Source organism: Macaca fascicularis, chromosome 1, assembly GCF_037993035.2.
Source record: "Macaca fascicularis isolate 582-1 chromosome 1, T2T-MFA8v1.1".
NCBI lineage: Eukaryota > Metazoa > Chordata > Mammalia > Primates > Cercopithecidae > Macaca > Macaca fascicularis.
The window spans coordinates 49,915,661-49,943,256 of record NC_088375.1 but is presented as its reverse complement, the minus strand read 5'-3'; the positions used below and the strand labels follow the sequence as shown (position 1 = coordinate 49,943,256).

At 32.4% G+C, this 27,596-nt stretch overlaps 1 protein-coding gene across 1 annotated transcript in view; it reads right to left on the bottom strand.

Moving 5' to 3' along the window:
• Positions 1-24,693, bottom strand: part of RGS21 (regulator of G protein signaling 21) — a 49,936-nt gene extending 25,243 nt beyond the window's left edge. The window contains exon 1 of the mRNA XM_005540263.4: positions 24,580-24,693. The gene's annotated coding sequence lies outside the window, so the exon portion shown is untranslated. The remainder of the gene's footprint in view (positions 1-24,579) is intronic.
• Positions 24,694-27,596: the final 2,903 nt, after the last annotated feature.

Sequence of the window (27,596 nt, the reverse complement as noted above, 5' to 3'; positions counted from 1 at the left end):
AATCATAATACAATGAGCAGGTGAGGAAATAAGCTTTCTTATTAGGTGGAATGATGCTTTATAGCATTCAATATATCTTGACAAAAGAATGCCATATAGATACTGTTGAGACATCTAAATACCATCAGCTTTCAGTCCAATGAGTTTAGGCTCCATTCTCAGAACTTATGCCCGGTGTGATAAGCTAAGTGTACAACCCTCCCTGAAAAGATGTCTGTGTCCTAATGCCTGGAACATGTGAATATAGTACTTCTCTTTTGAGAAGTTGATTATCCTAGATTATCCTGGTGGACTGGGTGTAATTATAAGGGACCTTTTTAGACGGGAGAAAGGAGGGTTAATGTCTAGTAGTAGGATATTTCAGGATGAAAACAAGATGTTGGAGTGAGGTGAGAAAGGGTTAAGAGTCAAAGAACGTAGGTGGCCTCTAGAAGCTGAAAAAGGCAGGGAAAGAGGTAGTCTCCTCAAAGCCTCCAGAAGCAGCTGACCATGCTAATACCTTGATTTTGACCCAGTGAGACTGATTTTGGACTTCTGGTCCTGATATGGGTTGGCTGTGTCCCCACCCAAATCTCATCTTGAATTGTAGCTCCCATAATTCTCAGGTATTGTGGGAGGTACCTGGTGGGAGCTAACTGAATCATGGGGGCAGTTTCCCCCATACTGTTCTTGTGGTAGTGAATAAGTCTCATGAGATCTAATAATTTCATATGGGGTTTACCCTTTTGGTTGGCTCTTTCTCCCTTGTCTGCCGCCATGTAAAATGTGCCTTTCAGCAGCTGTGATTGTGAGGCCTCCCCAGCCAGGTGGAACTGTGAGTCCATGAAACCTCTTTTTCTTTATAAATTACCGAGTCTCAGGTATGTCTTTATCAGCAGCATGAGAACAGACTAATACAGGTCCCCTGGACTCTGAGATAATAAATGTATATTGTTTAAGCAACTAAGTTGGTGGCAGTTTTTTACAACAGCAATAGAAAATGAATACATCTAGGGAACTCCCCTCTTCAAAACCCTCCTTAGAAGAAGGGAGGTCAATAATAAAATAGGCATAAATTTTGAGTCAAGAGTAACAAGCTCATATGCAAATATGGATTCTTCATCCTGGACAATAACCTTGACCTTTCTCAGTCTCTTTGCTACTGATAGTATTGATAATACCTATCTCACCAAGTTATTGTGTGAAACTGAAAGAAAATATAGCAAGCCAACACATCTTACATAGGATTATTTATATATGCTTATTTATTTTGTTTCTTTTGTCCTCATTTGACATTCACAGAACCATGGTTAAGATAATAATATGCGAGATCTTATGGACAATACTGTCATGCAATCAATGGGAATTTCTGTGGAAAGATATGAGATTTATTCTGCAATATTTTAAAATACTTGTACAAGAAATCATAGATAGGTGCTGTAGGAATTCAAAACTTTAATCAGACAGTATAAAATTGGTCATTCTGGATAATTAACATGATGAGAGTATGTGTGGAATAATTGGAAGACTGAGAGGCAGATGGGAAAGTTAAAGATTATGTTTAACTCCATAATATATATGATATATATAAACATATATAAATATATAAATTTTATTTGTCAGTTACAAAATTAACTAGTTTAAAAGGTAAAGGGGAATTAGCAGAATCATGGAAGGTATTTCTTTTTATTTTCAGTTTATGGGTTAAGTTCATGACACAAATTATACTCGTAAACCACTTTAGAGCTGTAATATTTTTGGAAACTGGACTCTGCAGTCAACTTTCTAGTTTAAAAAGTAACATAGTTTCTTTTCTCCTTGAAATTGCAAAACAAAGTTTAAGAACATTTTTAAAAAGTATAGTAAACTGTTCCAAACATGAGAGAACAAGGGTGGCGATAGATGGATGGAACAGTAAACATCAGTGGTATTATGTCTCAGCAGAGGAGATGGGGTTAAGAGGGTCAAAGGAACAGATTTCAAATCTGGTAACTTGAAAGAATGGTGATTCCACTCATGATCATGGCAATCCATTAAAAAAACAAGGTTAGGAAAATCAATACATAAAAAAAGGTTTAGAGATATGTAGAACGTTTAGACACAGTTTGCTTAACTTTCCTGTCAGAGGTCATAGTAATTTTATAGGCATATTCAAAGACAATATAGAGCATTTAAATCTACATGAAACCCCTCTATTAACCTAAGAAACTACTGCTATTTATACTTCATCATTAAAAGTAGGATAAAAAATTAATAAGAATTTAATTCTGGTACTTGCATAATTTAAGCAAAAGTATCATATTTTATCTTGATACAAGTGCTAAACAATGTTCATTAAAAAAAAAAATGCTGATTTGATTGTATGACATCCAAGTGAGAATGTCATGAAAGATTTGTGGAAAAAACACCATAGCAGTTAAAATAATTGAGGATTTTAATCAATAATAGTTAAAATGCTTCAGACATATGTGTCAGAAACTTTCTGAGCATTATCTCTTTGGTTATTATTCAATGAGATAGTCAATATTTTTATTCATATTTTAAATATGAGGAAACTAAAACTCAAAGAGGCTAAATAACTTGCTTAGGCTTATATAACTAGAAAGGAGAAGGGCTGGAGCAAGATTGAGTGGGGGCAATTTGGTATTTGAGTGGTAGTGATAGTTAAAACTGCTAGATTTAGTTTAACAGGTGAAATGACAGAGAAAAACAGAGCTGAGAACTGAGGGCTTAAATGTTCATTTATTCAATAAATATTTAAATACTTTAGTGACTGCTGAATGTAGAGTAACACTTATGTTTTAGGAATAGAAAAGGGAAATGAACTAGGGATGAAGATTTAATGCAATAAGCCAGAGAAAAGCTAAGGGTACAGAGTGGCATGGAATTTCCTTTAAAAACACTGTTCACAGCCTTTTGGGAAGAAGAAAGAATGATCAAGAGGTCAGATGACAGACAGGTTAAGGAGAATGATGAGTGATAAAATACTGTGAAATTTGTTAAGATGGTCTCTTGCACAGGTCACAGCAAAGGAGATCAACAAGAATGAGATTAGATGAGCAGGACAGTTCACCACAAAATCACACTGATTGTTATTTGCCCATATTATGTTTCTATTCAAATTATAATAGGAAAGGAAAGATTAATTTTTTTTACAATTGTCTTCTTAGATTTATATAATAGGGTTATATAAGTGGTTTATTTTAGGACTAAATAATTTAAAAGTTAATTTTCTTTTTATAAACAAATGGGAAAAGAAAATTATATTTTCTTGATTCTGCTTTGCCTCAAGTTACTGCTATATGAGGTTCAATTTATAAAGCAATGAGCCTGAGTTGTGTATGGTTCATCAATTATTTCTGAGAGCAGTTCTAATGGAGAAGTTAGAAATGTTTTGAGCAATGACAATATCGCTGAAATGTGTCTGATCTCCCCAAGTGGCTGCTTGGAAATATAACGCTCATTTGGACGTATAGTTCTTAGTATGCTTGTTGATAAATTGGTCGCATTACTTGCTAGTCACACTTCGTGACTTGACTGTATGTCCTAAATGTATTTTCTTTGTTTTCTTAGAACATGTACTGTCATTGATAGTTAAAGAAATATCTGCCTTAGTAAAATAAAATATTTAGAAGTTCAAGATTTCTGATGTAAGTAAAAATGTCTTTTCTTATGTTTTGAAAGTGAATAACATTTTTTCACTTTAGTGAATTCATATACCTCAATGAATTAATCAAAATTCTAGCATGATAGATATAAAAGTATTGTATAAATTTAAAAGTCAGCTTTTTGGGAGGTAGAGAATGTTTAAATTCACATTGTAATCTCATAGTCATCATCATATTTGTTATCATTTGCTCTGTTGCAATTTTCCTTTACTGTAGCTGAATATTTTTAGAACACAAAGATAAATAATCATTTAATTGACCCTTTCCCCTGTGTTTTACATTTCTGTGTTGCCATTGTGTATACATAGCATCTGTTAACCTATTCTTCTGAGCTAACCTTTCCTGTCTTTACTGTCTGGTGAAGACCTCAGTATTCAATGCAAAAATATGCAAGGCAGAGTAGCAGTCATGGGAGATATTAATAAAGCTAAGTAATATAATTTTTTAAAAAAGTATTTTAACTGAAATCTATGTACATCCTTAGCCAAATTTTTATTAACTTTTGAACAAAAACATTAATAAGAAATTAGCTCAATGGAATGCCACAGTCTGGGTAGTACAATTCTATTAAGTAATACCACAGTCTGGGTAGTGGAATGTTGACATACTGAGAGGAACGATTCTTTATAAATTCTAGCATTTTAAAAATGTACAATTTTTGAGATGGTACTAAGATTGTCTTAATATTTTGGGGCACTGATGCCTAATAAAAAATGGAAGAAACACAATTACTACATCCAAATATATTTTAAGTATAGCATACAAGATCATTGACTATTTTATAAGGAAAAGGCTCAATGTCTTTTATTATATATTCCTAGAATAAATTGTCAAAGCCATGATATAAATTAAAGTTTATTTAATTATGTTATTGCAACTATATCCAAATTTCAACTATGGGTAACTTGTACCATCCTATTTATAAACTATTCTGAATAGAAAAGGAAAAAAAAAAACCAAATAAAATTCTCACCAAGACAATCACTTTTTTTCCCCCTCAACTCATAACAAGATTATTTTTATTTATTTTCTTCATGACCAGGTATCTCCTCCTGCATGGTCAGTTTGCTTTCATATCTTTTTTTTTTTTTAACCCTTAACTTGTAAAATTCATTTTTTTTAAATGGAGAAGGAAAAATGACAATTAAAAATATTCACTCTTCGTTGCAAGTATTATAAAATACCTGGCTTGATTCTTAGGGATATTCAACCATTCATTTTTTTGACAGGTTAAATGGGTTTCTCTTAATATGTAGATTATTGCTGAAATAACTCTCTTTTAAACAGTATAAAGAAGGCAGGAAGTCATCTAATATGTGCATTGCCAGGAATCAGACAGTAACCATGTCTTCCATTGAATTTATCATTCTTAGACTACTTGAGCCTTTTATTTTATTTTATTTACTTTATTTTATTTTATTTATTTTATTTTACTTTATTTATTTTTTAGACGGGGTTTCACTCTTGCCCAGACTGGAGTGCAATAGCGCAATCTCAGCTCACTGCAACCTCTGCCTCCCAGGTTCAAGCGATTCTCCAGCCTCAGTCTGTCAAGTAGCTGGGATTACAGGCATCTGCCACAATGCACAGCTAATTTTTTGTATTTTATTTATTTATTGTTTTTGAGGCGGAGTCTCGCTCTGTTGCCCAGGCTGGAGTGCTGTGGCACGATCTCAGCTCACTGTAAGCTCCGCCTCCTGGGTTCACGCCATTCTCCTGCCTCAGCCTCCTGAGTAGCTGGGACTACAGGCGTCCGCCACCACGCCTGGCTAATTTTTTTTGTATTTAGTAGAGACGGAGTTTCACCATGTTGATCAGACTGGTCTCGATCTCCTGACCTCAGGTGATCCACCCGCCTTGGCCTCTCAAAGAGCTGGGATTACAGGTGTGAGCCACTGTGCCTGGTCTGAGCCTTTTAATCTTCTGATTAGTGGTGCTTTAGGCTTGACTTATAGACTGGTTACAGGAAATTCGGAAACGTCATACGTGTATTAATTTTCAATTAATTGATTTTTAGACAATATGCTTTATACGGAGAACATTACACAGGTTGTTAATCTGGATGCTATTACAACAAATATACTTCGTTCAACAGCAACTAAAAAAATTTATTTTTGTTGATTTCCGGCTGCTTACCTAGAAGTCTAAAATGCTGGCCTGGTAGTATGTAAACTGTTTTTGTAAAACACAGGTGTTTGTGTTTTTGTTTTTCCTCTCAGACACACTGACTGCCTGGTATTCCCTGAAAGTTCCACTGTTTTATAACTATTGCTGATCTTGAAATTTCTTCTACTTGGAATTCTTTACCCAGTTTTTGTCTTCTTTAACTTCTCAAGGCTTAGTTTAAAAATTATCCCTTCTTGGAAGCCTTTGGTGTTCTCCAAAGAACCAGCCTATCAATAACCTTCAGCTGGTAGCATTGTGATGTTACTGATTATATATTTTCTACTGCAATATCCAGTGTTCTGGTCTTTTTTCTTATCCAAGGTAGAGATACAGTCTTGTACATCTCACAGCATATGGCATGGTGCCTAGCACTATATGAATGTCCGGTGAATATTTGCAAAATAAATAAATGAAATGGGTAGGTAGAAAAACAATATGTAAAACTAAGGAACATACTAAAAAAAATGAGTAACCAAAAATGAGGAAGAGGTTCTTTAGTAAAATTATTGACAGTGATCTCTATTAGTAAGCTGCTATCATGTGCAACACACTGCATACTAGCTTTAAAGAGAATATCTAATTTCATTCTTATAAAAATTCTAAGATTCTCATTATATATGTGAGAAAATAAGCTCAGATAATCATTTCCTTCTTCCCAAAAGTTACTTAGTTTTAGTGGTGGAGAAAGGATTCAAACAGGTTTAACTGATTCCAAAATCCATGTTCTTTCACAATTTAAAAATTCAAATTATGTTCATCCTTTGCTGCAACAAAAGAACAAAAGTAGCAAGCTTTATCCTGATGACCTATGAAATGATTTTTTTTAGGGAAGCTAAGCTCTGTGAGGATAATACAATGAACAGGTTTATTCAGGATCATACTTTAATACTGTTATTTGTAGGTCCAGATATGGTGATAAATATTTAATTAGAAGAGTATATGAAATACATGTTAAAAAGAGGATTTGTGCAAACTCATTAGGCAGTCTTTCAAGCTTTGTAATGACATAAGTGGCAAGTGGATTATGGTTTATTTTAAAAGACTTGTCAATGCAATGTTGTTGGGGGAAGGGAAAGAAAGTGGAGAAAGAGAAAAAGAGAGATGGAACACATTCTTTTGCAGATTTAACAAATGATTTCACATGCTTCATGCTGTTTATTCTGTGGGATTGTTCTCTTAGCTAAATATACACACTCATAAATACCACATATTTCCTACTGTCTGTTTAAACTTTTGCAACTCATTCTTTATTTTCAATAGCTCTTCTCTCTTCAGCATCTGTGTTTTTTTTTTCTTTTTGTCCCAAATTTCTCACATATATTACAACACAGTTCAGAGGCCTCTTTTTAATTTTATCAAGTTTTTAAGCTAGCATTAGAAGCAATGTCCAGTGACCTTCGATGGTATAACTTTAAAAGTATACTGTACTCATTGTCCTATGAAAAGATCTAATTCTTCCTGAAATAGAATTCAATATAGAATCCCAATATAGAATAGAATAGAATAGAATAGAATAGAACAGAATAGAATTCAATTCGAAAACAAAAATGGAAGAACGTTAGCAGAAAATACTTCATAAACTGTATTTGATCTTGACTGTAATAGCATATAACTATTTATTATCTCTTCTTTAAAGGTGATAACCTAAAGTGAGCATTAAGATTTTTTACTCATAGTTACATGACAAATACACTTTTTAAATTAATAACTGCTGGATATGGAATTGAAGCTCAGGTATCTTTAAGTCCAAATATACTTTCTACTACACTTACATTGAAAAGTTCACTGTCTAGAAATGTAGCCTAGATTAGCAAAGGCATGCAGACCCAAAGACAATGCTATGTATACATCTTTTTATAATCATGATGTCCTTAGAGAGCCATATGTTAAACTTTTTCCAAAGGATTAATAATTTTGAATTAAATTTTAAGTCATACAACATGTTTTACTTTTTCCAGCTTTTAATTTTGGCATAATTATACATTCACAGGAAGATGTAAAGACAGAACAGAGAAGTTTCAGACCCTTTGTGCAGTCTATCCCAGTGGTTGGCATGGTTTGCATCTTATATAATTATAGTACAGTAACAAACCAGTAGTTGACACTGGGGTGTATGTGTTTGTCCTTTGTCATTTTATCACATGTGTAAATTTACATAACCACCAATGAAGTCAACATACAGAACTATTCCATTACCTCAAAGATCTCCCTCATGTTATGTCCTTATAGTACCTTCTCTGTATCATCCCTAACCCCTGGAAACCATTCATCTCTTTTTCTTTTTTGTTATTTTGAGAATATTATAAAAATACGATCATACCACACATGTCCTTTTGAGATGGGCTCTTTTCAATCAGCATAATGTTCTTGTGATTAATCTGCATCATTTCCCATGTGAATAGCCCTTGCCTTTTTATTGCTGAGTAGTATTTCATAGTATGTGTGTATCACTGTTAATGTAATCATTCACTACTTAAGGACACTTTGCTTGTTTAGGGGTTTTGATCTATGACACACAGAGCTGCTATGACTAGTGTAGGTATTTGTATAGACATACATTTTATTTATCTGGATTAAATGTGGAGGGTTACAATTGATGGGTCCTATGGTAAGTGTGTGTTTGTATGTGTGTGTGTGTGTGTATTTAAGAGACTGCCAAACTATTTTCAGAGAAACTATCACTTTATATGCTACCTGCAGTGTATGACAGGTGCACTGTTTCTGCATCCTAATGAAATTTTTGTTTTATCATTAAAGACATTTTTATCTGTTCTAATAGATAGGCAGTGATAACTCATTTTGGTCTTAATTTTAATTCCCTAACAGCTCGTGATGTTGACCCTTTTTTTATGTGACATTTGCCATCTATATGTTCTCTTCAGTGAAGTGCCTCTTGTATTTTACCTTTTTTACTAATTGTTAGTTATTATTATTTTTAACTGTTGAGGTTTTATTTTTTTTTATTTAAAATTATTTTTTAGAGACATTTGGGTAGGAGGAGAGTATCTTGCTCTGTCACCCAGGCTGGAATACAGTGGCATGACTGTAGCTCACTGACTGCAGCCTTGAACTGCTAGGCTCAATCCATATTCCTGCCTCAGCCTCCGGGGTAGCTAGGACTATAGGCGTGAGGCACACGCTCCATTGAGTTTTGAGAATTATTTATGTATAGTAGGCATGATCACTTTATTAGATACGCAGCTTGCAAATATTACTTCCTAGTATGTGGTTTGCCTTTTCATTCTCTTAGCAGGCTTTTTCGTAGAACAAAGGTTTTTAATTTTGGTAAAGTTCAATTTATTGTTGTTTCTTTTATTAATTGTGCTTTTGATGTCATGTCTAATGACTCTTCCCCAGGTCCTAGATTCCAAATACTTTCTCCTGTTACACTCTAACCATTTTAGAGTTACATTTAAATCTATGATTCATTTAAAACTATTTTTTTAAAATATAAGGTGTGAAGTTTAGAACAAGATTTTTATTTTTTATTTTTTTTATTTTTATTTTTTTTTTTGCCTATTGGTATTCAATTGACAGTTTGGCAGGGATTAAATTTTAGGCTGAAAAATATTTCCCTTTATAATTTTGATGGTATTGCTTCATTGCCTTTTTCTATCCAATCTTACTGATTACTGAACCCATATAATTCTCATTTCTTTGCATTTGTATTACTGGTGTTATGAGATACTTTGATTCTGTTCATTTACATGGTTCTTTTTTCATTCACTAGGTTGATTTATCTTTTAAATATGGAGCTTTATGTTCTTCAGATCTGGGAATTTCTCTTTCATTATTTTAAGAAATAATTTTCTCCTTTCAATTCTGTTTTTCTGTACTTTATGCTTATCAGTTAGATCATGAACATCCTGAATTTTACTTCTTTATTAGTAATTTTTACCATGGTAAACCCTCAGTCTGTCTAAGATTCTACTTCATTTTCCCCGTTGTATTTTTTTTGCATCAAATAATTTCCCCAAAATTGAAAAGGATTTCTATTTAAGACCGTTCTCTAAATATCTTAATTATTGTGGATATATGCAATGTTCATTTGTTTAACATTACTTTTAAATGGTCTCAAGGGAAAAGAGATAAATACATTTTCAATCTTCTAACAAAAGTAGAGACCCCTGTATTTAAATTTTGAAAAAATATTTAAAGTAGTAAATATTTCAAAATGTTATTTTTCTAACTCATGATTTTCATACTCTTCTAGTATTTTATCAAATACCTGTACCTTAATTTTTAAGTTACTCTCATTGTGCCACTCATTAGGTTTTTAAGTATGTCAAAGTTTTTGAATAATATGTTTTAAAGTCAGTTTAAATTACACACAGTCTTATTTATTTATTTATTTATTTATTTATTTATTTATTTATTTAGAGATGGAGTCTTGCTCTGTCACCAGGCTGGAGTACAGTGGCACGATCTGGGCTTACTGCAACCTCTGCCTCCCGGGTTCAATCGATTTCCCTGCCTCAGCCTCCCGAGTAGCTGGGACTACAGGCATGTGCCACCACGCCCGGCTAATTTTTTGTATTTTAATAGAGATGGGATTTCACCATGTTGGCCAGGTTGGTCTCGATCTTCTGACCTCATGATCTGCTCACCTGGGACTCCCAAAGTGCTGGGATTACAGGAGTGAGCCACCACACCCAGCCACAGTCATGTTTATTTAAAATAGAATTTTTTTTTTTTTTCAGATCACTTACAACTTTTAGATCCAGAAACAAGGGAGAAAATAAATTCCACAAAATTTTCATGGCTACATACAGCCAGACATTAACAAGAATGTAGAGCTATTATTTATTGAGGGCTTCATGTGTTCTATTATAGTCTTTCTTAAAGTAGCCTAGTTGAGTAGAGCCAGAACATATACATCAACCATAGGTTTGAGTTACTACCACATACACAAACACTGATACAATCTACTACATCATAATCACCTAATTAATTACCAAAATACATCTCAGTGCCACATTCCCAACTTTTGCACAGATACACTTGGTTACCCCTCAGCTCATCAAACTCAAAGTGTCTAAAACTTAATTCATTTTCCATTGTCTATCATTCAATCCTTATTTTTTTGTTTTGACTTAACTATACTTGTAGTCACTGAATTAAAGACTTCAGAGTTATCATTAACATAACTTCACATGAAGATAATGGCTTGTCACGTCTCATTCAGGTATCTCTCACATTTATCTGTAACTCTCCAACTCCAGCAACATTCCTTGTCCACGCCCTCACTTCTTAGTGATTAATGTATCTCTTAACTAATTGTACTGCCTCCAGATTCTTCTCCTTCCAATCCATCCTACATATCTTAAAAGAGTCTTAATGAAAAACATAAGATCTCATTATCTTTTGCCCTAGGATCTTATATGCCTCCGTCGTTTACCAAATTGTGTGTAAACCTTTTAAGATGACTTTCAGCATCTGCCAGAATCTGGTTTCCACCTGATTTTCTAGATTTTATTTCAAAGTTTATTGGGTCAAAGTAGCTTCTACTTTAGGAAAATTCTTCCCCTCCCCCCCACACCCTTTTTGAATTCTGAACCATTTTGTATATCTGTCAGTATTTTAAACTCCCTCTGAAATTGACTTAACCTCACCATCTTTAGTTGTCTAAATTCTACCCATGGATTTCAAAGCTTTGCTTGCATGATTTCCCATCTCTGATCCACAGAACTGGAAACGATGCCTTGCTCCTCTGAACTTTCATAACACCTATTATATGCTTTATCACTTTCTATCTTGTGTACTTCTGATGTGTGACCATGTCTTGTTTCTCCTTTTAGACTTTTTATTGCATAAGGGTAAGTTAAATATTTATTCAGCTTTAAATTATTCTCAATGCCTAGCATATTACCTCATATATAATAACAATGCCAGTTGATATATAATATTAACAACAATGTGATATAGAAATATAAAATATTTAAAAATTTATATTTTTCTTCCTCCCTCAACCTTTAGGAAGCTCTTCACCACATGATTTTAGCTTACTATCAACATGCATACAAGATGAAATTTATCACTGAATTAGAGTACTTCTGTTTAAATCAATAAGCTTATATACCTAATCCTACTTATAATGTGGAAAAGGCAAAGAATATCTGTTCTGTGTGTGTAGGTTTTTGGGGTTTGGAGCATGATTCTTTTTTTTTTTTTTTTTTTTTTTTTTTTTTTTTTTTTTTTTTTACTTTTCCCTGCCTATGCTGACCTTCTTTTCTTATCTGTACTATTGCCTGAGGCAGTAATATTATAGCACAAAGATTTGACTACAGTTTTATATTAATTGCATGACACACTTCATTTGAGAAACGTCTCTCTTCTTCATAGAATCTGTGAAACTGCCTTAGTACTTTAATTCCTTTGTTACAGATATTCTTTTAAGTTAGAGTAATAGGTCATTATATGTTTTTATTTTTCTTATGTAAGTCACAATTTACATAGATGCCCCTTTTCTCTTAATAATAAGGAGAGAAATTAAAAGACACTTCCATATTTTATTCTTTTCAAAAATAGAATCAGAAATAGTCAAATCAGAATAAAAAATAGAAAAAAAATGTAGCTTTAGTAGTTAATCTCAGAGAAACAGCCTAAGGGAAGCAAAATTAACAATGGAATGAAGTATACCTCTGCTCATAATGAAACTAACATATATCCAAGGAAAAAAAATGAATAGGTAATTGAATTTTATGCTCATACTAGTGGGATCAGTTCTATATATTTTAGATACTCAGTATCACTGAATTCACTGAGGTGTTATCAATTTATTTCCAGGTAAACCTGACAATATCAGATACTAAAGTCTGTGTAATATCTGTTAATATTAAATGTGTGATTTATTGTATCAAAAAACTTATAACCTACATCATTACGAGTGATACTAACTTCCCTGATTCTCTTCTTGTCATTTAAAAAGAAAAAAAATGCTCATGGAATTGTAAAGTTGATCTATGGGAAATAATTTTAAATTGTATAACATTTTAAAGGAGTAAGTTAATTGAATTTAATCATATTTACAATATGAATGTATGAGACTTCAATATCAAGCTTTAATATTTCTGTATCAATAAATATGATTCTTGAACATAATAGCTATCACCTGCAAATTATTTGTTGATTTATTTAATCAATCCTCTATTAAACTTAAGGGTTATTTCCCCTTATCCACTATTGTAATACTGTGATGGATGTCCTAGTGTACACATATTTTATACATATGTAGTTATATCAATGTAAATTCTTAGAGATGAGGTTTCTAGATCAAATTTTATGCACAATGTATATTTTGATAATTATTTCCAAACTTCCCATTAGACACACTTTACCAATTTGCTTTTACAAGTCCTATTTCTCTAAACTTTTCCAACAGTGAGTTTTTATCATTTAAAATAAAAGTCTTTGCCATTTTGATTAAAGAAAGTAATATAAAGGCCTAGCATAGTTGATGGCCTGTTTTGTAAGATTCTTATCTGAAGCTTGGAAACATTTAACTTAGAAAAACATAATAAACCATAGGGACAAATTATTAATTCAATTACTAACATTAATTCAACTACTAAGCATTTAACAAATAATAAAATCAACAAATTTCAGGTAACCATCTGTGTTTAATTTTTTATCTCTAATTCTTATACCTCTTATCCTGTAAATTGAGCTAATACATTTTACATAACAAATTAGTATTAATTCCAATAGTTTTGTATCATGCGTCTGTCCCTGGCCGCCCTCAGAGCCGTGCCCAGCCTGGCATGCATATGTGATGGTTAAGGATACAGTTAAAGAGTCAATCACGCGTGTCCACAACAGAGACACATGCAGCCTTGTATGCCTTCTTTTTAAAAGTTGAGAATATAGTATTCATTTTGCCTATGGGATATTGTTCACATTGCCAATTACATGGATTTTACTTATCAAAGTAAAGACAACCTTATTGATTTCCACTTTGATCAGACAATATGACTTAAAAATAATAAGCATTTCATGAGAAATTATAACTCTTCAATTGCTATAGAAGTCAGAGTATTTTTTGCCATGTTAATTCATTGCTCGTGTCATCATTTTGTGCATATAACAGGGGATATAATTGACTTTCTTTATTCACTAAATGCTCAGTTTGTTACTTACTAGAACTTTGCTTTCCAGATGGCAAATTCTTCTAAGAATGTTTTTTTCTGGTTGGGAGCAGTTGCTCACGCCTGTAATCCCACAACTTTGGGAGGCCAAGGTGGGCGGATCACGTGCGATCAGGAACTCGAGACTAGCCTGGCCAACATGGTGAAGCCTGGTCTCTACTAAAAATACAAAAATTAGCTGGTGTGGTGGCACGTGCTTGTAATCCCAGCTACTCGGGGGTCTGAGGTAGAAGAATTGCTTGAACCCAGGTGGTGAAGGTTGCAGTGAGCCAAGATTGTGACATTGCACTCCAGCCTGGGCAACAAGAGCAAAACTCCATCTCAATAAATAAATAAATAAATTAATTAATAATAATAAAAATAAATGTTTATTAAAATGCAATAATCTTAAATCTTATAGACTTTTGGGATTTAGCATTATTACTAGTTTTTTACTTTCTGGATTTCTTGTATGATTTGTGTATTTTATAATCTGCTTGTTGCTAGAATATTTTGTTGTCACTTCTTTTTCTGATGCTTTTTCAGAGGCTATTATTGTCCTGAACTCTGCACATTTTATACTGCATTTATTTTCTTTTTACTCATTGCTCTTTGCCACTCAGTAACACCCATATCCAACTCTTTATTAAGATCACATGCTGTTTGGGTAATTTGTATAGCTTCTTAGGTCAGTTAAATGTTTAACAATTTCTCTGTTATTCGATGCACATTGAAAGAGTTTATGTGCTTCTAGACATTCTATTCTTATTTTTGAAGGAAATGGCTGACTTCTCTAAGACTCATTGAAAAACCATTTTATTAGAACATAAACTGATTCATCTACTATCCTTGACAATACTCTAAAACAGGATAAAAGAGCCCTAGAACCTGTGTATATTAGAACTTTTTGGAGAGCTCTTTTGAGTTCACTGTCTCTAATATTAGAATTATGCAGATCTGTACATTAATTTATTGACATTCTTTACCTGCTATGAACAAAGTGGCTAGTACAATTTATATCCTTGTACTGTCATTTAAGGCACATAAAGATACTAGTTCCAAAGTTTGGGAAGAATATTGTGTTTGAAAACAGTTGTGTATATTGTAAATACAAACTGAGTTAATACATATTGCATATAAAATATTTTTTATTTTGACAGGACTCTATCATTGTGTGCATTTTCATACTCTAAAACTGAGAAAATTGTATTTCACTTTGCATATTCAATTTCTTGAATTTTAGTCATTAGAATAAAGACAACTTTTTGGCTTTTATGTTGATTAGGCAATATGACAAACGTAATGAGTACACACATAAGTACTTTTAAGTTTATGAAATTATTTTCCTTATGTCATTCAAAGTTGTTAAAAATAACTTTGAGGTAAATATTATTAACCATATTTTTTAGGTGTGCAATTTGTCTTACGTAAGTCATAAAATTAGCAAGCTGTAGAATTAAAATTTGAACACATTTTGTTTAGCCGTTTTTAGAGAGTCTAATTTGGCTTCTTTCTTTCTCTATCCAGTTCAGTAATGCTGAATACAACCCCATTGTTTATATGATAATGGCTTAATGTATTTTAAAAAAACTGCTATGTAATTAAGTGGTATAACATAAAAAGAAACATCATTATTTTAAAGTTATGTCAAACCTTTTTACAAATCTAGTACCACAAAGGTTACCTAGATTTGTTTGTCCTTAGAGACAACAGTCCCTGCATATTCCTTATACTTAAGTTGTAATATTTGCAGGATCCATAGCTTTCATGTATCAATTATGAGTCATAGAAGAGCCATATTTTATCTTAATAATGTGAATAATTAAAATAATTCCTATAGAATACAACTTCTGTTTTGCAAGGTAACATACAGAGATCCATATTCTTTCTGAAGGATCTGTCTCCAGTTAATCAAATAAAAATTCTTGTTAGTATCACAAGACAATTTAAAATTAGAAAAACTCACAAACTGCCTCTGACAAAGGTCTAATGCCCAGAATCTATAAGGAACTTAAATAATTCAACAAGAAAAAAACAATGCCGTTACAAATTTGGCAAAGGACATGAGCAGAGACTTCTCAAAAGAAGACATGCAGCCAACAAGCACATAAAAAATGCTCAACATCACTAATCACTAGAGAAATGCAAATCAAACCACTATGAGATGCCGTCTCACACTGGTCAGAATGGCTATTATTAAAAAGTCAAAAAGTAACAGATGTTGGCAAAGTGGCAGAGAAAAGGGAACACTTATACATGGTGGCAATGTAAATTAGTTCAGCCTCTGTGCCATGCAGTTTGTAGATTTCTCAAAGAACTTAAAACAGAACTACCATTTGACACAGCAGTCCCATGACTGGATATTTACCGAAAGGAATATACATTGTTCTACCAAAAAGATATGCACCCATATGTTCACCGTAGTACTATTCACAATAGTAAAGATGTGTACTCAACCAAGATGCCCATCAACTGGGTAAACATAATGTGCTTCATATATACCATGGAAAACTCCACAGCTATAAAACCAAAACCAAATCATGTCCTTTGCAGCAACATGGATGCAGCTGGAGGTCATTATCCTAAGCAAATTAATTCAGGGACAGAAAACTAAATGCCTCCTGCTCTTAGTTATAAGTGGGAGCTAAACATTGTGTCCATGTGGACACAAAGATGGGAAAAATAGACACTACCTATTGGGTACTATGCTCACTACCTGAGTGATGAAATCATTTGTACACCAAATCCCAGCATAATGTAATAACCTAAAATAAAAGTTGAAAAACAAAACTAAAATAAGATATTCAAGACAGATCATCCTCATTCCCAAGGATAGTGGAAATTAAAAACCAAGAGAAGAGGCCAAGATTTAACTATGTTATCACCAAATGGATTTTTATAGCTTAAAGAGTATCACCGTTCCAGCCTTCTCTTAGACTCACCAATTTCCTATTTTTCAATTAAGCTTCTGAATGATTACCATGTAACTAAGACATTTGTTAGCCTGGAATGGACTTTGTAGGCTTGCCTTTGATGGATTCAATGCAAAGATTTTTTTACAAAGAAGTTAGAAAGGATAAGTGGTGTTTAATAAATATCAATAAAGCAAATGTATTTTTTTCTATGGATGGAGATTTTTTACTGCCAAAATTTTAGAATTATGTGCATGTGTGTGTGAGTGTATCATACACACATTCCTCTGTGAATACTTTTGGTGTTTTATGTGCAGATTTCCAAGTGCAACATAATCTTTATTTTTTTCCAATGTGAAATTCACATTGAAATAAAATACTATTCCTAAGGGAGCAAGAAGTCGTGTTCTTGATACTCAGCTCAATTCTACAACTACTGCTATATGAAATTGTTGTTAAGTTCAACTGCCAATGCCTTATCTTGCTGTGAAACAGATCTCTTTCAATAGAAAAATCTAAACAAGGAAAATTTATATGTAAATGTAAATCAGTATTCAAACTGAAGTGAAAATTCTCCTAATGAGAAAATTGTTTAAGTATCTTGTAGAATTGGTCATTCTAGAGTTTCATTAACTTAATTTCAACCAAAATATAACTAAAGATATTGTTAGTAACAAGACCCATTGATCCTTTAATATTAAAGAGAACTCTTTATGCTGTTTTTATGAAGTTATGACTGTAGAGAAATAAACATGTGTCTGTGGAAACAGTTAATAACGATTACATGTGTATTATTTCTATCTATATTTAGCTACTTATTTGCTCTTCTTTATTAACTGTGATATTTCTTAGGGATGAACAATGAAACATGATGTAAACATTTACATAAGGCAAAATTCATTTTTTAACAGTTTTTTTTCCTTACAAACAAGTTTTTTGAATACATTTCTTAGCATAATACTTGAACCTGTCTAAAGAATAGCCTGATTTATAATCTCTGGGCTGTGCATTTATATGACTTGGAACTTTAGTTTTTTTTCTTTTCTGAACCTATGCATTCTACTACTTAGATAATCTTAATAACTTTTTGAGTAATCTTCAGGAAATTTATACACATCACTTTCAGGCTGATGGTTGTCCAGTCTTCACCTGCAGTTCAACCCTTCTTCTGAGCTTCTTATCATTTCCATTGCCACTTAAAATCTCCATAAGCATCTAAGTATCTATATGCTCATCATCTTTGCCCTCTATCCACATGTCTCCTAAAACTTTTTTTACCAGTCAATTTTTCAATCATCTACTCAGTGACACAAGCAAATCTGGGAGTCATTTTTCATTCTTCCCTCACTCTTGCCATTATCTATTTTCTTCATGTTATATATTTTCTTCATATTTCCTGATTTATTCATTTCAGTTTCTCTTTACTTTCACTAGTCTATTACAACTTTTGCCTAACATTCCTGCAACAGAGCCTTAAGTGCTCATCTGGCAGCTTCTCCTTCCTTTCTAAAGGCCATACTCCATAATGCAACAGGATTCATCACTCTGAAAAGCAAATCTGAGGTTATGTAGTTGCCTGAGCAGATGCCATGCAAATAAATGGAATTTCCTTCACAGCCAAACTTTATGCAAAGGCAGAAAGAGGCAACTGTGTTTCTGGGGTAAAGCGAGGAGTGACTACACTTTCTTCATCTCAAACTTCTCTTGTTGCAAATCTAACACTGTATCTGCAATTTCCATCTTCCTCATCCTTTGTGTCAATACATTGAAGTCTCTTTTAAAAACACACCACTTATTTTTTTAAATAAACTATTTTGGAATAGGTTTAGTCTTGCAGACAAGCTGCAAAGATGATATAAAATCTAGATAGATGCTTCCTCCATTCCCTCCACCCCCTTAATATTTTACATTATCATGGCAGGTTTTTAAAAACAGAAATCAACCGTGGTATATTACTGATATTTAAACTCCGAAATTTATTCAGATTTCATCTAGTTTCCCACTGATTTCCTCTTTCTACTTCAGAATCCAATCCAGACTACCAGGGAATTTAAATAATGCTGATTTTGACAGAGAAAACGTTTTTGCAGTTATTAGAATCTTAGTTTAAGACAGTTTAAGACACCCTTTTAGAAGGGTGAACAAATAGGACAACAGGCAGTGAAATTTGGGGAGATGGTGTTGGGGTGTTTGAGTGGTGTGCTGTAGCATGGGATCCTGGCTGGAGGTGTCTGGCATTACTGGAAGAACTTGGGAAACCAGGTAATGCCATGAGGAGACTTGATTTAGAAGATACAAATTAAGGGGGTTGTTAGAACACATAATGGGTTGTTAGAAACAAACTGAAACAATTTCAGTTCAATAAACATTCAGAGAATGTTTATTGATTACATAGAAATGGATACAATCATGAGTCCAACCTCAAAATGGGAAAATAATTGTGGAAGTAAATGAAAGCATATGTGCCATTGATTAGAACTGTGAATTTGTAAATTTCTTCCTAAGAGGGCCTTTCTGTGGCATTTGATGGGCCTGTTGGTCTGGGAGTTTGAAAAAAATATTCTGAGGTTTGGAACAATTAATTTGATTGATTAGATTGATCATTTCCATGATAGGATTTTTATTCTGCAGATACAAAATTTATAATGAACTTTAGATATTTGAATGTCATGCTTCTATATTCAAATGAATCTCAGGTTCTAAAGGAAGTGAATATACCTTTCTTGTGAAGTCATGTATATTCCTAAGGGGAAGGACTGGGTAGTTGTCAATTTCCCTGGAAGTTATCAGCTGCAGTCCCCTGCAAGGGGCAGGATATTAGATTAGCCGTTCCATTTTTAATTTCCTGGGAACATATTGTGTGTTTACAAAGATATTGTAAGAAAAATCTGCATCAAATTACTTTTTAAAAATGAGACTTGCAGAAGATTTACTTGCTATAATCTGTGTGTGTGTGTGTTGGGGAAAATTGTGGGTGTGTGTTTGTGGTTTTAGCTGTTTTTTATTTTTTGGTCATAGTTTTCAATTCTAATATAAGGAGCTACTCAAAATGAAGGATTTATTTCAAGTATTGAAAATAAAAACATACTCAAAAAGCATATTCTCTTCAGATCAGGGCTCTTTTTAATACATCAAAATGTGAGTATCTCAGGTTCATGAGAAAATAATTTGATTTATACTAATTGTACATCCATATGGTACATCTTTTAACTTATGCTCATATTATATATTAATATACAAATGATTCACGTAAAAGTAAAAATGACATTAAAATAAAATCAATAAGAATTAGCTCCTTTTTATGAAGTGTCAATAAGTTTTTAATTTATTTACGTTTGTAGTGTTTGGTACCTAAAGTTATAATCAGAAAACAGCAAGGATCAGGATGATTTTAAATTAGAGTTAGATTTCATCAGTATGCCTGGGGATTAGAAAATCCCCAAGTTATAAAACTTTCCACCAGTTCCAATGAAAATTCAGCCCTAATGTCAAATCATTTTAAGTTTATTAGGCACTTGTCATAACACTAATTATAAATTAGATCATTTTATATTCTCGAGATTGAGAAAAGTAATTAAATTGGTGGTTTCATTAGGTGATGGACAGTTTTAAAGAGTTTATTTCTTCTGGAAAATCAAGGTGTATTATTTCAGTTTCTAAAGAAGTGCTTATTAGAAAACATGGGGTTGGATAGAAATCTAAATCTAACAGAAAATGATAATTTTGTCATGAATATTGACTTAATTTTATTAATAGCTTTTAATATACATATTTTAAAGATATGAAGTCTTAGCTTTAGAATTTAAATATTAGGATATTTCTTCATTAAACTGAAAATTCGAATTCAAAGTAGATATTTAATTAGATGAATTAAAAATATAGAGTCATCATAATATTATCTATTATACAGTCAATCCTTTAAAATATGCTAATTGCAAGGTTTATAAATGACGTGGGGAGTCGAAGTTTTATAAATCCTCAAACATTATAATTAGTCTTTGGAATCTTTTTTTGTTGTTGCTGTCCAGACATAGAAATGTACAAATGTTTAATTTAAGGTCAGCCAAGCTAAAAAAATTTAAAAATATTTTTAGTCAATTGGCTAATTCTAAATTTGCTTTGTTTATTCTCATGTTATTTCTTATTCTCTCTTTTTTTCTGAAACTACTAATGTAGCAGTAGGAAGTTAAATTAATACTATAGAAAATCATAAAAGTCATGTTCAATCAAGGTTTTAGCTTTAGCTTTAGCCCTGCTTTAGATTGAATGTGTTTTCTTACCAGGAAATTCTGGAGAGGTTATTACAACACACCCTCACACATACACATACATGTTCCTTTACATTTTACATGGTCTGTGCTAGAGGATTAGCATTTATTGAGTTTCTACTATATGAGGTGCTCTGATTCTCGACCTCCCATGCCACATTGTGATGTTGAACATCTCTGTGCATATATTCTTGTAAAATGTGTGTTGCAATTTTTATGCAAATCTTTTAATTTAAACAAATGTCATTGTGTGATATATTTCATTTTGCTTCTTTTTAACTTTTATTTTAAGTTCAGTGGTACAAGTGCAGGTTTGTTAGATAGGTAAACTTATGTCATGGGGGTTTGTTGAACAGATTATTTCACCCAGATATTAAGCCTAGTACCCATTAGTTATTTTTCCTGACCCTCTTCCTCCTCCCACCCTCGATCCTCTGAAAGCCCCAGTATGTGTTGTTACCCTTCTGTTTTGTAATGTCTTTCATCTGGTATTGTGGTTTTAAAAAGATCTATCTATATTGCTGTGTGACCTTTGCTTCTAATTGCTATAATATACTTCACTGTGTGGACTCATTATCCTTTCCCTTTACCCAAAGGCTTCTGACTTCCAGCAACCACAGGTAAAACACAGTTGGGTATCCCTCTTCAGCTCCCCTTTGTCACCACTTTTAGATGAAGAAACAGAGGCATGAAGGGTTGAATAATCTTATCAGAATTGCACCGCTAGGATTAGAACCAGTCTAGTGGCAGGCACATAGAGGAAAGAGAAGCATCAATTATTAAATATCTATTGTAGCAGAAGTTTTATGTCAAAAAATCAATTTTATCCACTTAAGTGCCTTATGTAGTAGCTAAAATGACTCAAAAAAATCAGAAAAGTAACCCGAATAATCATAATTGATAACTGGCAGATTCAGAAGTTTACTAATACTGGTCATCCCTTAAAGCTCATCTTGTTTTTTAATTAACCAGTGTCTCGTTTCAATGAATGTATTATTTTTAAAAAATATGTAGGTAAGGTTGCTTGATTACTCAGGTATTTCTCTCATTTTGGGAAATTGCATACATAGCCTTAGCAAACAGCATGTAAAATTGTTCCCAAATACCTATTTTTATTTGCTTGTTTGTTTTCTTATTTTTGGGTAATCTACAGCAGCAGAAGAATATATATATATATATTCTATATATATATATACACACACACACACATACTCACACACATAGATTGGAGGATTAATTTTCCTAGTAACAAACATTTTGAAACAACTGATATAAAAAATTTGGAAGGGATTCTCATGTTAAAAGCTTATTGGATTTTTTTTGGATTTTTAGAGAAAGGGTTCTGTTCTGTCACCCAGTCTGGAGTGCAGTGGTGCAATCATAGCTCACTGCAGCCTTGAACTTCTGTGCTCAAGTGACCCTTCTGTCCTCAGCCTCCCAAGTAGCTAGGATTACAAGTGTGGACCACCACACCACATCAGGCTAATTTTTAAATTATTTTTATAGAGATGAGGGTGGAGAGGGGACCTTGGCAATTTGCCTAGGCTGGTCTTGAATTTCTAGCCTCAAGCAGTCCTCCCGTTCTGGCCTCCCCAAATGCTAGAACTACAGGCATGAGCCACCATACCCACTCTTGAACTCTTAAAATAGATTTTACTCTGTCATTCATTTTGTTTATTGATTTGCAGATGGACATCATGACTACATAAAATTATTTCCATTTTTCATTTCTATCTAAGTAAAAATTACCAGCTGGTTTTTATGGCGATAATGACATGGATCAGCAATAGTTCTTGGAAGTGTTATTTTTCAAAAAATTGTTGAATAAAAAGATTTTTTATTCTTTCAATAGATATTATTTTCCTCCAAGCTTGAACAGTGATGAGCAGGATGATTAATCAATATCATTTTAAGTACTAGAATGGCTCCTGAATGATAAAACCCATCAGTAAAGACAGACTAAGCCAACATTAAGAAGTAAATGATATCTGACCTAGGAATTTCCCTTTAGATATGACATTCTCCCTGTTTTTCTGCTAGAAGACAAATCTTGGGTGAGGACTACATTGCAGAAGGGCCTGAAGAGAGAGTTGAGCTCAGTATAAAACTTCTGACAGATTTTGCTGTTCTGGGAGGGACAGAGTCTAGCCCCAAGGAGGGGGAATGTTAGAGGCAGTCTGATGGGGTGAGATCCTGTGATGTCCTTCAAATGAAACCAGAGGAGATTGCTTTACTTCTTTCCCAATTGCTCAGAGGCAATTAGCAGAAGTAATTAATAGTGTTACTTCGAGAATGCTGTGGCTGCTTGATTTATTTTCAAATCAAATAGAAAATTGTAGTGTCCCCTTAACAAATTCGCAGGTGTACTTGACATTTCTAAGTTTAATGACTAGGTTTTTTTAGAAAATGCAATATTTTGACATTGTCTAAAAATAACAGGATATTGATTTCTTAAAAAGGCAATTATATGATGAATATATTAATATTTATTAATATTTTAGACTATAATTTTAGAAAGCAGGAGAAAGGGTTGCCAGCATTTGGTGTCATAAGTTTTAGGGCATGGTACAAACCACTAATATGTTATACATATGCTATAATACATGTACTAGTAAATGTCAAAACAAGGTAATACCATTTCATCTTGAGTTGTGAATGCACATTTTGACTAAAAATTTTATGAAATTACAAATTAAAATTATATAAACTAATTTTAAAGAACTTATTATCAGTTATAAGTTAATAAGACTTAGGGTGGTATGAAGATGCATTTTTCAAAATTATTTTAAAAATTAAATTTGAATAATAGTGAAAGTACTAACTGAAATATATCTTTAAAACTTTAAATATTGTTGAAGTAGTGCTTTTATCCTATCAAGTTCTACTCAAGTCATTGAACCATATATAAGTAAAGACATAAAAATAGTAATATTATATTTAATGTGTTTTGTATGCTGTATATAACATCTTTCTTACATTTTCTTTATTTATATAATTCATTACTTTCAGGTATGGTAATTGGCCACCTGCTAACTGTGTGTCCTTGAGAAAGATGTTATTATTACTTGTTCTAGTTGCTTTTCTAAAAGGATATAAGAAAAGTATGAGATAGATTTTTTTTTACATTTCTCCTAGCTGTAAAATTCTATGGGTTCTATAATCCTATGTCTTGTCTTTTTTTCTCCCCTACTGTGGAGTCTGATATCCTTTGTTCATCTTTTTTACAAATTTGAATCAGACTAGTTGGCAAAGTGTCAGTTCTCTGACAATCTGTGATAATATATTATTTTGCGCAAATGTTACCAAATGAATAGCTAGTAAAATTTTTTCTTTTTATGATTCCAAACTCGCTGAGTTTGATGAATAGGATCTAATATTTGGCATTTTTATCTCTAAATGTCATCAATTTAATCTTTGTAACAAGTTCATTTATATAATAAACTTTAAATCTCTTTATACTCACACAAATGCAATGCAGGGGAAATCACTGTCCTTGCTCTCTTGATTTCTTCTTTGTTGACAGGATAGGTGACAGAATCTGCACTTCTTTCAGATGAATTGTTTTTCAGGTGGTAACTTTTCTATATTAACATACTCCCTACCATATATTTTTCTTTTCTACACAATCTTCATATAACCACATTATTTTTGAGGTTAAGTTTAATATCTAAACACCATTGAATCCATTCCATAATCAAGATATTTAGATTGTAGTTAGTTTTAATTTGAAGAATTTTGGTGGTGTTTCTATCAAATGTATAATAAATTTAACAATAACTCCGACTATCTGAGTCTCTTTTCTTAATGACCTGGTACCTATTCATGTCAGTGTCCTAAAATCTTCAAATTGTGAAGTCCCATACATGTGGTATGGAAATTATTTTTTCAGTCAAAAATATGTAAATCTTTACTTTGCAATTGTACTCCCATAAAGTAGCTCAGTTTGAGGGACAAAAATAAAACAAGCCTTTATTTTTCTTCTTAAGGCAGTATTTGCATGACTTTCATATGGTATATATGTTTGCATAGGAAATTTGTCTTTAGTTTCACATCTGCCCAGATTATAGCCTTTAATTCAATGATTCAAAGCTTATCTGGAAGACACTTAAAATATTTGAAAGCTACATACTATTATTTTATGATTTCAGCTACTCAAGACATAACTTTTAATGTATAAACAACATCTTTATCAAGTCAAGCAAATAGTGAAGGGAAATTACCAAACTATGGTCTTGTTTTTAAAGGAATGGGCCTAAAATTGGACAGATATACTTGAAGTGGTGAAAGAGGAAAATATTATACAACCATTTCATGTGTCCAGATTATTTGAGCCTTTCCTGTATCAATGAAACATCAGCTGTTGCGGTGAGATCATCTTTAATGCCCATCCTATTTTATGATCTAGATGAATTAATGATTAATGTATTGAATATTATTTGTTTTCTATACTGTAACACTGGCATATCAAAAACTTCAATAGATTGTCACATTTTAACTCTTGACCTTTGGGTTTTATTGCAAATAATTAACTCTTTACTACTCACATACCCTCAAATGTAGTAATATGATTTAAGTATTACTGCAGGAAGAAATATATTGTTTTACTAAGTAGTTTATTTGACATTTTACTAAACTCTGTTAAATATATGTTATGTATGTAGTATTTGAAATGTGATACATCTATAAAGGAAAATATTTAGCATAATTGTTAGCTTTACCCAAACAATTTTGAAAGTTAGGTTATTTTCTTTTTGTCTCAGTGTCTGTATACTTAATGTCCCTCGTGTGCTACACACAGTGACTGAAGAAAAGCTTCATGAGAAGAAACATTCACATATAAATTTTGATCATTTTCTCAGAATTAATAAATCAAAGAGAAATGCTGATACTGTGTAATAAATTCGGCCATATGTAACAGACTAGCTTTCACTAATACAGATCTGTGCCTCCTAATGATGCTATAGTCAATAATGAACCACATAGATGATGGTGATCCTGTAAGATTATAATACTTTCCAATCTTACTATGCCTTTCCTATGTTTACATATGTTTAGATATGCAAGTACTTCTTGTGTTAAATTGCCTAGAGTATTCAGGACAGTAACATGGTGTACAGGCTTACAGCCTAGGAGCAATAGGCCATATTGCCTAGATGTGTAGTAGGTTATGCCACTTAGGTTTGTAAGTTAATTCCATGATGTTCATACATTGAAATCACCTAATGACATATTTCTCAGAACGTATCCCTTTTGTTAATTGATACATGACTGTATAAGTATGCCAGTTCTTTAAGCAAAACTAAACAAAAACAAAATGGGGCACTAGATAGCTCAGGGAAAAAAATAGAAAACACATTCTGTATAGAATAATAGCTGTTACCTCTTACGTTCTCTGTTATGATTTTGATTTCATTTTGAAATGCATATTGGATGTAATGATTTATTTTAATTCTGATAAGAGGTAATGACTTACTTTTAAGTCTGATTTTTTTGTTTTTAACCATGAGTAGTGGTAGTCTCATCCAAGTAAACATATTTTATACTACTTTTCTGAACCAGTTCAAATCTAAAACTGAGTTACCAATGTTTTTATAGGCAACTGGTAAATTCTGAGAAAAAGTAATATTGCAGGGTTTTTTTTTTAACTCTCAATTTATGGGAATTGTTTAGAGAAAATGTAGAATGATAAATAGGGATGTGCTTTGGCTACTTTAGTCAAAGTCTGAGTTCTGCTACACATTATGTACATTGTTGTGCAAGATACTTAACCTTTAAAAACCTTTATTTTTCTATCGATAATATATAGAAAATAGGATTGGGTTCTTATACCTATTACATTAAGAATTAAATGATACCATGTAAGCATTTATCAAAGTGATCACTAGATGGTAAACATTAACACATGTTAGTTATTACTGCTAAGGAAACTATTTTAATACTTAAATTTCATATGATCATAAAAATAAAATTTAGAATATGATTTTAAATCATTATTGGGAAAAGAAAACACATTTAAAAGGAACACAATCTCTTCTCAGCCTTTTGGCTAAGGCCAAGTGTAAAAGGGACACAAATGTAGTTTAGAGCAAATTTAAGTGATGTGGTTAAAAAAAGGAGGTAATCACAGTATGATAATCAGGTCAGATTATTTCAGTATCACGAAGAAGAAGAGAAGTTACAGAGAGAAGTAGGAAGACCTTAGTAACCTAATGCCTACTAGGTAGTCTGTGGCAAAGTTTTGAAATCCTGTAAGATTATAATACTTTCCAATCTTACTATGCCTTTAATCTTATATTATATATAAGATATCTAAATTATATAAAAAATATATAATTATATATTATAATACTTTCCAATCTTACTATGCTATATAAATGGTGAATTCTGAGCACAGGGTTAGAAAGAAAGGTCACCTGAATGATAGAATTATGCATATTTTTACAGATGCAGGATTCTAGAAATGTGATTTACAGAGTTTAT